This window comes from Neofelis nebulosa, assembly GCF_028018385.1.
Source record: "Neofelis nebulosa isolate mNeoNeb1 chromosome Y unlocalized genomic scaffold, mNeoNeb1.pri SUPER_Y_unloc_1, whole genome shotgun sequence".
NCBI lineage: Eukaryota > Metazoa > Chordata > Mammalia > Carnivora > Felidae > Neofelis > Neofelis nebulosa.
Genome location: NW_026691917.1, coordinates 567,217 through 581,042, shown reverse-complemented (window position 1 = coordinate 581,042; position 13,826 = coordinate 567,217). Strand labels below are relative to the sequence as shown.

General features: G+C 37.8%; 1 protein-coding gene across 5 annotated transcripts in view; it reads left to right on the top strand.

Moving 5' to 3' along the window:
- Positions 1 to 69: 69 nt before the first annotated feature.
- LOC131503577 (probable ubiquitin carboxyl-terminal hydrolase FAF-X) overlaps positions 70 to 13,826 on the top strand; it is a 183,853-nt gene continuing 170,096 nt past the window's right edge. For 3 of the 5 annotated variants that reach the window (XM_058715034.1, XM_058715033.1, XM_058715029.1), the window contains exons 1-2: positions 70 to 407; positions 505 to 647. The gene's annotated coding sequence lies outside the window, so the exon portion shown is untranslated. The remainder of the gene's footprint in view (positions 408 to 504; positions 648 to 13,826) is intronic. The other 2 variants (XM_058715031.1, XM_058715030.1) reach the window with 2 other exon arrangements.

Here is a 13,826-nt window from a genome sequence, read left to right as displayed (position 1 = left end):
GTTGCCACTGGCTCGGCGGGTTGGTTTGTTTTTTGTTTTTTTTTTTAGGTTCGGCGGATCCGCCATATTGAAGAGGACCGGCCTAGAAGACTGCTTGACCCCCAACCTCCCGGAACCCCGCCCGTTAGGGGCTTTCTTGAGTCCAGCCCCTTTCAGCCTCAAACAGCTACTAGGCCTTTCGGAAGCTCGCCCCGGCTGCAGCCTCTCCCACACGGGAGGCGGCCGCCTCAGCACTTGGTGTCGGTGTCGGCGTCGGGAGCAAAGAGTCGCGGTGGAAAGACCAGGCCTGGATCTAGGAACGGTGAAGCCAACCCTGCAGTAGGACTAAAAGGTGACGCAAGACGAACGCACCACCTGGAGCTCATCTAAACCCAGCGAGAGACCCTGCCGGAAGGGGAAAAAATTAGGTAAGAGAACCACAGCGTACGTTGAACGGAGTGGGTGTTTTTTTTCCTCAGCGCCGAAGTCCCAAGCATGGCTGTAGCAGGTTTTTGTCTTTGCCAGACTTGGGATTCAACATTGCCGCTCCCTGCTGTTTTCGCGTACTCTGGTTTCAGGGTAAAGTAACGGTGTCGTACAGTGAATAGCTACCTGCCCCTTTCCGGACCCACAGCAGATTTGAAAGAGAATTCACGAACTAGGGGCTTGTATGTGTTTCCTTTTCTAGCCAAACCCATCGGCCCCGCAATTCTCCGCCCTGGGTAGGCGCTCGGTAGAGCGTTAATGGGTGCGGAGCCGGCTCTAGAATCATGTCGGTTTGGGGGAGGTAAGGGAAAATGGCTGACGGCTCTGACGCCTCCCCCAACCCCCCCTTCCCCAACGTTTACTGTAGTCCCCTGTTTGTACTACGGGTATAAACGCTCTCGATTATTGGATTTATATAGTACAGACTCAAGATCCCAAGCGGGTCTCCTCGCTAGACTCGACATCAAACGCCTCACTGAGGTGCAGTGATTTGGATCTACAGCTAGGCCACAGTTATTCCTGGCTATCGGGGTTACGTTTTTCCCCTTCCGCAGTAGCCAGAGACCGTGGGACAGTTTTTGCCTTCTCCCTTCTTTCAAAGTGTTGAGAGCTAACGGACAGTGAAAGATGTCTTCACGGAAAGGTCGATTCCACGTTATTTTACACGTCTTTTACGTGTTTGTTTTTCGCTTTTAATGTCGAAAGAGTGTTTTTGAGTTGGTTAGTAAAATCTCATTGTGATTTCGTATACGGATTTTTTATTATAAAATGTTAATTTGGGGTTATAGAATACATTTAGCATTCTGTGGAAAGTACGGTTCATTCAGACCATTTATGCTCTTGTGTGGATTTCCTTTATTACGCTACTTGAGTATTCCCATTGTGCAGTTTGTCCCACAGGTCTTTACAACTGAATAATTTTTAAAAATAGTTTCTGATTCAGTTTACCGGTTGTAAATGTGGGTTAAATTATTCATCTTGTAATTTTGGGGGGGGGTACACTGTAGTATTTTATTACCAGGAAATAGGTTCATTTTGTAAATGCGCTTAACATTTATATACTTAACGCTTTAAAAAAATAAGTTTAGATTCTTTGATCAGGAAACATTCGGTAAATGTGTTCTTGCAACTTATCATTACCAATTACATTGTGAATAAGAGAAAACTATAGGTTAAGGTGGCTATCTTAAACCCTATTTTTGGAGTGACTTAAAACTGACCGTAGGCTCTTATATTTTCCTTGCTGTCCTAATTTAACGGTCATTTTTGCCTGAACAAAACTGGAAAGTTGAAAAACATGTTATACAAAGAGGTCAGCATAATTTTTCTCAATTCAGAAACATGCCTGTAGTTTCAACTTAAACACTAAAAATTTTGTTCCAGTGTCTGGGAACATGGAAAGCGTGAAGTACTTGCAGTTAGTGTTCCAAGGATCACTTGAGAGGTTTTTTTGTTTCATTAATTTAAAAATAATATTTTTAGATTTTAGGTATTCCGTTTTTACATGAATGTGTAACATTATATTGTTTTAATGTTTACTTTCTTTTATTGGTTTACGCTAAAATACTTGGTCTAACTTACAGATAATTTCTGTAGCCACTAACCAGCAAACAGGTAATTTCTACCTTAAGACATATTACTGAACAGAAATTGTCAAATAGTATTTACCAATACTTTTTTTTTCTGGGATTCTGAAATACATTTTCAATATGTAGGTAAGAAACATTTGGTATCTATTTCAGATTTTTTTCTTTGATGAGATATTTATAATGTAGCTTATGGTTATTGAAACTGGATGTTTGCCAAGAAATTAAGCATTTAGTTGTTATTTAGCTGAACAGATATTTACTTTTTTAGCTTTCTAATATTTTTACCTTTGTTTCAAAATTTAATGTGGAAACCATCCTTTGCCTACACTGAATTAAAGATAATTTTCTTAATAAGAACTTTTTCTTGCTTTGATATATGTACTTTAAAGGGTATGCACTTATAAAGTGAAAAGGCAATTATGTCTTGGTTATCAGGTAAATTTTTCTGCAGCTTTTTTGAGGTGTAATTTTTACATGCTATAAAATTTATTCCTTTTTAATTCAATTTAGAAGTAGGAAAACAGTACCCAATTCCATTTTTATAATTTTTGCATCACCCCAGTTCCTCCTGATCATTACCTTTTATCTTATTTCCTTCCTCTGTAGCCACAGGCAATTTCTAATCTTCATATCTCTATAGATTTGCTTATCTTGAATATTTCATATGTGATCATGTAATATTTATTCTTTATATCTGGCTGCTTTCACCTAGATAATGTTTTTGAGATTCATTCATACTGTATTGTGGCTCTATTTAATACGGACCTAAAGCTAGTAGGAACATTACAAGTTTTGGTGGTACATGAATAGTATAGGTACATGCCTAGGAGCAAAATTGTTGCATTGTGAATTTATGTTTATCTTAAGAAACTTCCAACTCATTTCCAAAGTGTTGTTATTCCTACCAGCAGTTTATAAGTTTTGTAGTTCTCTGTTTGTATCCTGACTTTTGGTTACACCCACTTTAGTGGATGTGCAGTAGTATCATGTGGTTTTAATTTGCATTTGCCGATTGGGTAATGATGTTGTACGCTCACTGGCTATTTGTAAATCTTTGGAGAAATGTGTATTCATACTGTGCCTTTTTAAAAAATTAATATCTAATTTTTTGTTTAGGTTATATCTTTTATTTGACATGATGTGCAATATTTTCTCTTAGTAGTCTCTGTTATCTCTTTGCTTAATGGCATCTTTGAAGTGCAGATTGTTTCTTTTTTCTTATTTTTTAAATTTACATCCTAGTTAGTTAGCATATAGTACAGCAGAGTGTTCAGGAGTAAATTCCTTAATGCCTCTAAGCCATTTACCCCATCCCCCCCCCTCCTACCTCCCCTCCAGCAACCCTGTTTGTTCCCTACATTTAAGAGTCTCTTATGTTTTGCCCCCTTACTGTTTATATATTATTTTTGCTTCCCATCTCTTATGTTTGTCTGTTTTGTATCTTAAATTCCTCATATGAGTGAAATTATAATGATATTTGTCTTTGACTAATTTCGCGTAGCATAATACCCTCTAGTTTGATCCACATCCTTGCAAATGGCAAGGTTTCATTCTTTTTGATTGCCGACTAATACCCTATTGTATAAATATACTACATCATCTTTCTCCATTCATCCATCGATGGACATTTCGGCTCTTTCCATACTTGGGTTATTGTCGATAGCACTGCTATAAATGGTGCATGTGCCCCTTCGAAACAGCACACCTGTATCCCTTGGAAGAATACCTGTTAGTGCAATTGCTGGGTTGTAGAGTAGTTTTTTTATTTTTTGAGGAATCTTCATACTGGTTTTCCAGAGTGGCTGCCCCAGTTTGCATTCCCACCAGCAACGCAAAAGAGATCCTCTTTCTCTGAATCCTTGCCAACATCTGGGGTTGCCTGAGTTGTTAATGTTAGCTATTCTGACTGGTGTGAGGTGGTATCTTATTGTGGTTTTAATTTGAATTTCCCTGAGGATGAATGATGTTGAGCATTTTTTCATGTATTGGCCATCTGGATGTCTTTGAAGAAGTGTCTATTCATGTCTTTTGCCCATTTCATCACTGGATTATTTGTTCTTTGGGTGTTGACTTTTATGGATTTTGGATACTAATCCTTTATCTGATATGTCACTTGCAAATATTTTCTTCTGTTCCAGTTGCCTGTTAGTTTTTTTGATTGTTTTCTTCGCTGTGCAGAAGCTTTTTATTTTGATGAGGTCCCAATAGTTCTTTTTGCTTTTGTTTTCCCTTACCTCCTGAGACATGTTGAGTAAGAAGTTGCTGTGGCCAAGGTCATAGAGGTTTTTGCCTGCTTTCTTCTAGAGGATTTTGATGGCTTCCTGTCTTAAGTTTAGGTCTTTTATCCATTTTGAGTTTATTTTTGTGTGTGGTGTAAGAAAGTGGTCCAGGTTCATTCTTCTGCATGTTGCTGTCCAGTTTTCCCAGCACCACTTGCTGAAGAGACTGTCTTTATTCCATTGGATATTCTTTCCTGTTTTGTCAAAGATTAGTTGGCCGTACATTTGTATGTCCATTTCTGGGTTCTCTAATCTATTCCATTGTAATGACTGTCTGTTTTTGTGCCAGTATCTTACTGTCTTGATGATTACACCTCAAAGCTCGAGATTGTGATGCCTCCAGTTTTGCTTTTCTTTTTCAAGATTGCTTTGGCTATCAATTTCAAGATTGCTTTGGGTCTCTTCTGGTTCCATACAAATTTTGGGATTGTTTGTTCCGGTTCTGTGAAGAATGCTGGTGTTATTATTTTGATAGGAATTGCTGAAGTGCAAGTATTTTTAATTTTGTTGAAATTGTTTATTGTAATTTTTTATTTTTGTTTGTGGTTTTCCTAAGAAATCTTACATAACTAGATCACAAAGATTCACTTACAGTTTTCTCAAAGGATTTTATGTTTAAAGTATTTAACCTTTTGGTGTGCAGTTCATTTTGAATAAACTTTGTGTATAGCAAGAATTAAGAGATCTAAATTCATCTTTTGCAGGTGGACATTCAATTCTGTCCTTTTAGTTGAAAAGACTTTTTTTTCCAGTGAAGTCTTGATTCCCTTTTTGGGAACTATTTGACATGTTGAAAGAGGCTTATAATTAAGGGTCCATTTCAGGATTGTCAACTCTGTACTGTTGAACTATCCCTGTCCTTTTTATTTCAAATGAGAACAACCTTTAAAACTTTTTTAGTTGTGGTAAAGTACACATAAAATTAAGCATCCTAATTCATTATGAATTATGAATTCATAATTAATTCACTAATTAATTCATCAGTATTAAAAATAACCACATATTTTTGCAGCCATCATGAACTTAATACTTTCATGTTAACTTTCATTACATTTTTACTTCTCACTTCTTTATTACCGTTGTTAATAGATTTTTGTGTTTTTCATTCTTTCAATACTTGAGTAATAGATTTTTAGCTTTCATTTTTTCTTTCAGAGTTGTGTCCTCAAATGTCATCGTCTTAATTATTTGAACAGAGCCTGACATTAATGTTTGGGAAAGGGTTAATGCAGAGGTGTTTTTTTTTTTTCCTCAACCCTGATAGCACATTATAGTCACTTGGGGAATTTTGGAATAATACTGGTACTTAGTGTTCATTGCACCATTACCTCATCCTCCTATTTAATTTGATATAGAGTTAGATAAGCGATCTTTAAAATCACTGTGGATAAAAATTACTAGGTTGTTATTTTTAATCATGCGGTTCTAAATCTTTTAGATAAATAAGAGCGTGGCTTTTTTTGTTTTTGTTTTTATTTCATTTTTAAGTAAGCCCTTACCCAACATAGGGCTGAGACTTAATAACCCCAAGATCAGGAGTCTCATGCTGTCTACCAGCTGACCCAGCCAAGTGCACAGAACACTACTTTTTATGTTGATAACTTAATACCAAAGTCATTTGAGTTCTAATTATGTTTGTTATTAGCATTTTGTATTACTTTACATAGATATTTCTCAACGTTTTTTTTTTTTATTTATTTTTGGGACAGAGAGAGACATAGCATGAACGGGGGAGGGGCAGAGAGAGAGGGAGACACAGAACCGGAAACAGGCTCCAGGCTCCGAGCCATCAGCCCAGAGCCTGACGCGGGGCTCGAACTCACGGACCGCGAGATCGTGACCTGGCTGAAGTCGGACGCTTAACCGACTGCGCCACCCAGGCGCCCCTACATAGATATTTCTATAGCTAGATGTGAAAATTGAGACATAATAGGCTCAACTAGTAGTGATTAGAGCCACCGTACCTGTCATTGCCAATGTTCTATAATCACTGATTATATGTGCTTTTACATATTTAAACATTGAAATTTGGCTTGCTTGGGGCGCCTGGGTGGCGCAGTCGGTTAAGCGTCCGACTTCAGCCAGGTCACGATCTCGCGGTCCGTGAGTTCGAGCCCCGCGTCGGGCTCTGGGCTGACGGCTCGGAGCCTGGAGCCTGCTTCCGATTCTGTGTCTCCTTCTCTCTCTGCCCCTCCCCCGTTCATGCTCTGTCTCTCTCTGTCCCAAAAATAAATAAAAAACGTTGAAAAAAAAAATTTTAAAAAAGAAATTTGGCTTGCTTTAAATCTCAGAATAGGCTTAGGTTTGATTAAAAATTTTGGCTTGTAATTTTGTTTCAAGGATTAAGTATTTGGCTATATAACAAGTCATTAGCCACAGAAATTTTAAATTGCAGTGAATAAAGTTCTCTTTCATTTACCTCCCAAAATATGCCAGACTTTTTTTTTTTTTTAATTTTTTAAATGTTTTTGTTTATTTTTGAGACAGAACATGAGCAGGGGAGGGGCAGAGAGAGAAGGAGACACAGAATCCGAAGCAGGCTCCAGGCTCTGAGCTGTCAGCACTGAGCCTGACATGGCGTTCCAATTCACAGACTGTGAGATCATGACCTGAGCTGAAGTTGGATGCCCAAATGACTGAGCCACCCAGGTGCCCTGGTAGATTTTATTCTTTAAAAATGTTTTGAAACGGGCACCTGGGAGTCTCATTCAGTTATCTATTCACAGATAATTCTTACTACTTAACAGGTGATCCTAACGTATTAGAAATAGATTATGAATTTCTCACACCATTCAGTAATTTTGTTATTTTGCCATTAGGCAGCAGTATCTTCTTTTGAGTGGTTGATGTTAGTAGTGGTATCAGAAATCGCACGCCCAAACTCACAGATAGGTTTTCTCCAGAAACCTATTTTTTATTAAGTCAGTTAATTTTAGGAGGTCAGATCATTTTTCCAGCTTTGATTTTCTGTCATTTTATTCTACCTCAATAAATGTGCTATGATTAAAGTTAAATGTGATGGTGTTAAACTACTGGGATTTTTGCAACTCTTTTCAGTTTAAAAAAGTTACCAAAAAAATCATTCTGAACTTTAGCCTTCCCCAGTGCAATGTAAGTGTCAACTATAATAGAACAGGATTCTTTTTATGTATTGGCTTTAGGAATAATTTTGGACTTGGAGAAGTCATCATAATTTGTGTTTGGGTGATGTATTCTGGCATGATTCTTCTTCCCTTCAGTATGTGTGCTCTTACTAGTTGTCTTCATGTATATGTGTGCTGTTCTGATTTTGTTTTAATTTGTTTTGTTGAGGTGCTTTTGGGGTAATGTCTTCCTTCAGATTCTTTTAGGTTTAGTGGCATCTATGTGATTAAAATTCTCTAAGACACTGATATTTCTAGCATTGGAAAGTGTCTGGCAACAATAGCCAAATTATGGAAAGAGCCTAAATGTCCATCAACTGATGAATGGATAAAGAAACTGTGGTTTATATACACAATGGAGTACTGCGTGGCAATGAGAAAGAATGAAATATGGTCCTTTGTAGCAATGTGAATGGAACTGGGGAGTGTGATGCTAAGTGAAATAAGCCATACAGAGAAAGACAGATACCATATGTTTTCACTGTTTTGTGGATCCTGAGAAACTTAACAGAAACCCATGGGGGAGGGGAAGGGAAAAAAAAAAGAGGTTAGAGTGGGAGAGAGCCAAAGCATAAGAGACTGTTAAAAACTGAGAACAAACTGAGGGTTGATGGGGGAAGGGTGGGTGATGGGTATTGAGGAGGGCACCTTTTGGGATGAACACTGGGTGTTGTATGGAAACCAATTTGACAGTAAATTTCTTATCTTGAAAAAAAAAAGTAAAAAAAAAAAGGAAAGTGTCTGGCATTTAGGTTGTAATTATTTGTTGAATATTATCAGTTCATCATTCTCTGTTTGATTTCTCCTTTCTATTTTTGTTTTGTTAATAGTCTTCATTATTTCAAGTAGTTTAACTTTACTTGTTAATCATTTTAAGATGAAAAAGATGTCTCAAGAGAAGTGAAGCTCAGCTACAGTCATGCATTATCTTCATGAAGTTGCTGTCATAACTGCCATAAATAACAAGTTGACTAACGTTTGTTTTTTCTAATGCCTTTTTATTTACTTATTTTTTTAACATTTATTTATTTGAGAGAGAGAGAGAGTAAGCAGGTGAGGGGCAGAGAAAGAGAACAGAGGATTCGAAGCAGGTTCAGTGCTCACAGGAGAGAGCCTGATGCGGGGCTGGAATTCATGGACTATAAGTTCATGACCTGAGCTGAAGTCAGATGCTTAACCGACTGAGCCACCTCGTGCCCACCTTTTTATTTGTTTTTAAAATTTCTCAATATTATTTCCTGTTTCTTATCTTCTTAGAAGCTTGGCAAGGTCACAGATTCTCTCCTGCATTGTATTTGACATATTTCCATAATCAGCAGGTTTTGCAGGATTAACGTATTACTTAATGGTACTTTAGTTCATCCTTTTTGTATGCTGAATAAACAAACATACTGGAAAATCAAGTGTAAGAAGTCATTTTAGGGGGACCTGGGTGGCTCAGTCAGTTAGGTTCTGACTCTTGGTGTCAGATCATGCTTTAACCTCATGGTTTTGTGAGTTTGAGCTCCATATCGGACTCTGCACTGATAGCATGGAGACTGAGATTCTCTCTCTCCCTTGCCCTCTGCCCCTTCCCCACTCACTTGTTTCCGTGTCTCTCTTGCTGTCTGTCTCTCTATCTCAATAAACTTAAAGAAATTTTATTTTAGATGATTTTGAGCTAGTAATTGGAAGATGGATTTCATTTTCCATCAACATGTAAAGTGGAATGAGAAGATCATTTTTTTCAAATGTTCATTTTTGAGAGAGACAGCATGTAAACACAAGTCGGGGGAGAGGCAGAGTGAGTGGGAGACAGAGGATCCGAAGCAGGAGGGCATGGGGCTCAAACACATGAACCTCAAGATCATGACCTGAGCAGAAGCTTAACAGACTGGGGCACTCATGCGTGAGAAGGTAATTTTAAAAGAAAAAAAAGGAAACAGGGATGTCTATCTTTTCCATATTGTATGCCCATTTTGTTTCTGCTGGTTTATGTACATTTGCATTCTTAAATATCATTTCTGCTGATTTAAATGGTCATTGAGGCTCAAACATTATTGGCCACCTTCCCCTTTTTCTGGTCAGTTTCCTTATGTAGCTATTTCCTTGAACTTGTAAATTATCTTTTTAAATTTTTTTTTTATTTTAGTATTTATTTATTTTGATTTCAAGTTTTTATTTTAATTCTGGTTAGTTAACATACGCTAGATTTGGTTTCAGGTGTAGAATTTAGTGATTCATCAGTTACAAATAATACCCAGTGCTCATCACAGCAAATAACAGTTAAGTGCCCTCTTTAATACCCTGTCTAGCCTATCACCCACCCACCTCCCTTTCATCAATCCTGTTTGTTCTGTATAGTTAAGCTTCAGTGTCCTATAGTTTGCTTCCCTCCCCTTCCCTTTCTTTTCCCCTTACCATATGTTCTTCTGTTTTGTTTCTTAAATTTGACATCTGAGTGAAGACATACTTTTGTTGATTTATTTTTCTCAGCATAATACATTCTAGCTCCATCCACATGTTGCACATGGCAAGATTTCTTCCTTCCTTCCTCCCTCCCTCCCTCCCCCCTCCCTCCCCCCTCCCTCCCCCCTCCCTCCTCCCTCCCCCCTCCCCTCCCCCCTCCCTCCCCCCTCCCCTGTCCTCATCTTTCTTTTTTGATGGCTGAATTTATTCCATACACACCACATCTTCTGTATCCATTCATTAGGTGATGAATATTTGGGCTCTCTCCATAGGTTGGCTGTTGTTGATGCTGCTGTAAACAGGGGTCACGTGCCCTTTCAAATCTGTATTTTTATATTCTTTGAGTAAATACCATTAGTCTCATTGCTGGGTTGTGGGATATTAAGTTGTCTATTTATAATGTGACCATCAGAAATTACATGATGTTAAAGCAGTGTGCTACTTACTTGTGTCAGATATTTGAGTTTTTTTAATAGTGCCTTAGGAACACAGAAGTGGTTCTTAAATTTTAAATATTAAGAAAAATCTGAAGGCCTAGTTAAAAATACAGGTTGTTGTCTGCTCAGACTTTAAATGGTATAAACCTGGAATGAGACTCTTGAAAATTTGCGTGTCAGATAAGTTCTCAAGTGATGATAACACACGTGGCTGTTTTTAAGAGAGACGTGGAGAATCATTGGCTGACACTGTTTCCAGTGTAGCCTGCCTTTCTTTCAGATTAAACACTAAATTTATCTAAATTAAATTTATCTAATTTTTTCTTAAATCTCCATATTCGTGTGTACATTTATATACTAGGTGTGTATATATGCTAGGGACTGTAGCCGGCAGTAGGGAAACAATGTGAGTAAAAAGAAATTACATGAGTCATTTGATTTATAAGTTCAAAAATTGACTCCATTAGCCTTTTAAAGCTCAGAATCTGCGACATAGAGCACCATTTTCAAAGCAGAATATCATGAGATAGGAAACATTCATATTAAAAATAGACAAAAATTAAAAGGGGCATGGTCAAACTATAATAAATAACTTGGTATCAAAGGATAATTAGACATTAAGTTCTGGTTTATCATTCAGTGGAGAATTTGTGTTTCTCTGTATGTGTGTTTATGAGTGTGAACACTTGTGTATATGTGCGTATTCTTATGTGTATAGTTTTGTAAATGAAAATTATGCTTATTTATGTGGGGCAGAAAAGTTTGGAGATCATAGAGAAATAACAAGCAAAACAGTCATACAAACATTTTATTTCTCACAATACCACTATGTAGAAGCAGTCATGTTAGGGTTTTTTCCCCATTTTTTTGGATTCTCTTTTTTTTTTTTTTAATTGAGAGAGAGCATGAGCAGGGAAGAGGTAGAGAGAGAATCTTAAGCAGGGTCCATGACCAGAGCTGGGCTCAATGCTAGACTCAGTCTCACAGATCATGAGATGACCTGAGCCAACATCAAGAGTCAGATGCTTAACCTATTGAGCCACCCAGGCATCCCTGAATTCATTTTTTTTTTATTAGGTGTAATTTCAGACATTTATCGTAAGTATTGTGATTTAATCCTGTCCTTGGTGCCTCTTTCACATTATCAACACTTTTTGTTACTAATATGCTGTAATGAACATTTGGGGTTGATTTGAAAATTATGTTCAAAATTTTCATTAAAGTACATTTCAGTTTAATAAGGTTTTTTAATGTCATTTGCCCTTAAAATTTTTTTTTAAACGTTTATTTATTTTTGAGAGAACTAGAGTGTGAGTGGGGAAGGGGCAGGGAGAGTGAGAGACGTAGAGTCTGAAACAGACTCCATGGTTTGAGCTGCCAGCACAGAGCACGACATGGGGCTCGAACCCATGAACTATGAGCTCATGACCTCAGCCAAAGTTGTACACTTAACTGACTGAGCCACCCAGGTGCCTTAACTGACTGAGCCACCCAGGTGCCCTTCTAATGTCCTTTGCCTTTACTTACTGTTCTCCTAGAAGTTAGGTATGTTCCATTTGTTCATTCTACCGGGGAGACATTGTTTTCATGTTCCTTATTTCCGTGTCATATAGTTTTCACCAATCCTCAAATACTGCTCAAAACTAGCATCGTGGACTTAATTTTCGTATAGGTTTCTAACATATTTCCTGCCACAAAAATCACACACACAACAAAACCCCTCTCATGTCCTCCATTTATGTTGACTTTCTGGGTTCTTCATGTATGCCTTAGGCTTACAACTTTGCAACTTTACACTGTTTCTTTGGGAATGTTTTCCTTGTGATTTTTGATGTCAGTTACTTTTCATCTTTAATGACTGAGGTTTACGGGATGGTTTACATAGAACTATAAAGTGGTCTCTGGCTCTTTTAAATAAATCTTTTTAAAAGGTGTCTTCCTCATTTTTCTAAGGAGACAGTTCTGATTTGGAGATTTAGTTTCTCTTTTTAATCTGTGAACTGAGATGTATTATGTTTGCATGTAGAATAATCTCATTTAATCACTTAATAGGTTTATTATATTATTCCATTTATGAGAAACAGGCAGACTAGCAAGCAGTAAATGACTCCTTAAATATTTCATGTAATTCAGTATCAGAGTTTATATTAGTTCTCAACTTGGGCTAAACTTGTTTTTTTATCGGATATTCAGCAATGTCTAGAGGTAGTGTTGGTTGTCGTGTTTAAAGGCAAGTAGGCATGTAGTGGATGCCAGCGAATCATTAAAGAACAAGGATGGTGTTAACATCTGACAGTACACAGAACCAAGCAAGTTAGTATCTTTTTTTTTTTTTTTTTTTTTTTTTAATTTATTTTTGGGACAGAGAGAGACAGAGCATGAACGGGGGAGGGGCAGAGAGAGAGGGAGACACAGAATCGGAAACAGGCTCCAGGCTCTGAGCCATCAGCCCAGAGCCTGACGCGGGGCTCGAACTCACGGACCGCGAGATCGTGACCTGGCTGAAGTCGGACGCTTAACCGACTGCGCCACCCAGGCGCCCCAAGCAAGTTAGTATCTTCTCTCTCTGCCCATCAGCCTTCCCAAAGTTATCTGATCCAAAATGTCTACGTTGCTAAAGTTGAGAAAACTTCATCTACGGGATTATTGGTATTTCATTAAGGTCATAGTTTGTTTTAATATATTTTTTTAACATTTATTTTTGAGAGAGAGACAGAGACAGAGACAGAGACAAAGCACAAGCAGGGCAGGGACAGATAGAATCTGAAGCAGGCTCCAGGCTTTGAGCTGACAGCACAGAGCCCAATGCGGAGCTCATACTCATGAGCTGTGAGAACATGACCTGAGCTGAAGTTGTACACCTAACCAACTGAGCCGCCCCAGGTATCCCAAGTTCATACCTTTTTTATTAGACTTGGGTTCCATAGATGTGTATCTGGTGAACTAAAGGGAGAAGGACTGAGTGTAAAGAAGCCTAAAGTAGTAGTGTCCAAAGGATGTATTCTTTGCCACATATGAGGGGGTATTTATTATGTGAGACACATAAATATCAGCTGTTGAAATTGAGTTGCTGTTATTAGAGGATTATTTTAATAATCCTCAGTGCAGGCTTAGTGGGGAAATTAGTAATGAAAAGAGAATCATAGGAAACTTCCTTGGCTTTCTTTCAGCTACATGGCACCACAGATTCCTCAAGTGTACCTCCTTTTCTGTTTCTCCTCTTCCCAAATACTCTTCAAAATTCTTACCATGCTAATTCCACTAGAATGAAGTTATTTTGACATAGCTTCCATGTACTTTTTTATGGTTATTTATTCTTGCATTTAACTGAACTATCTGTCATTGATGTGAATGCCCTGATGTTTCCTGTTACTTTTCCTGACTCTTGTTTTTCTGTTCAAGTATCTTCCCTTCTCAGGTCTGATATACACTCCTGACTTCCTATGTCATCTTCAGCTACTTTAT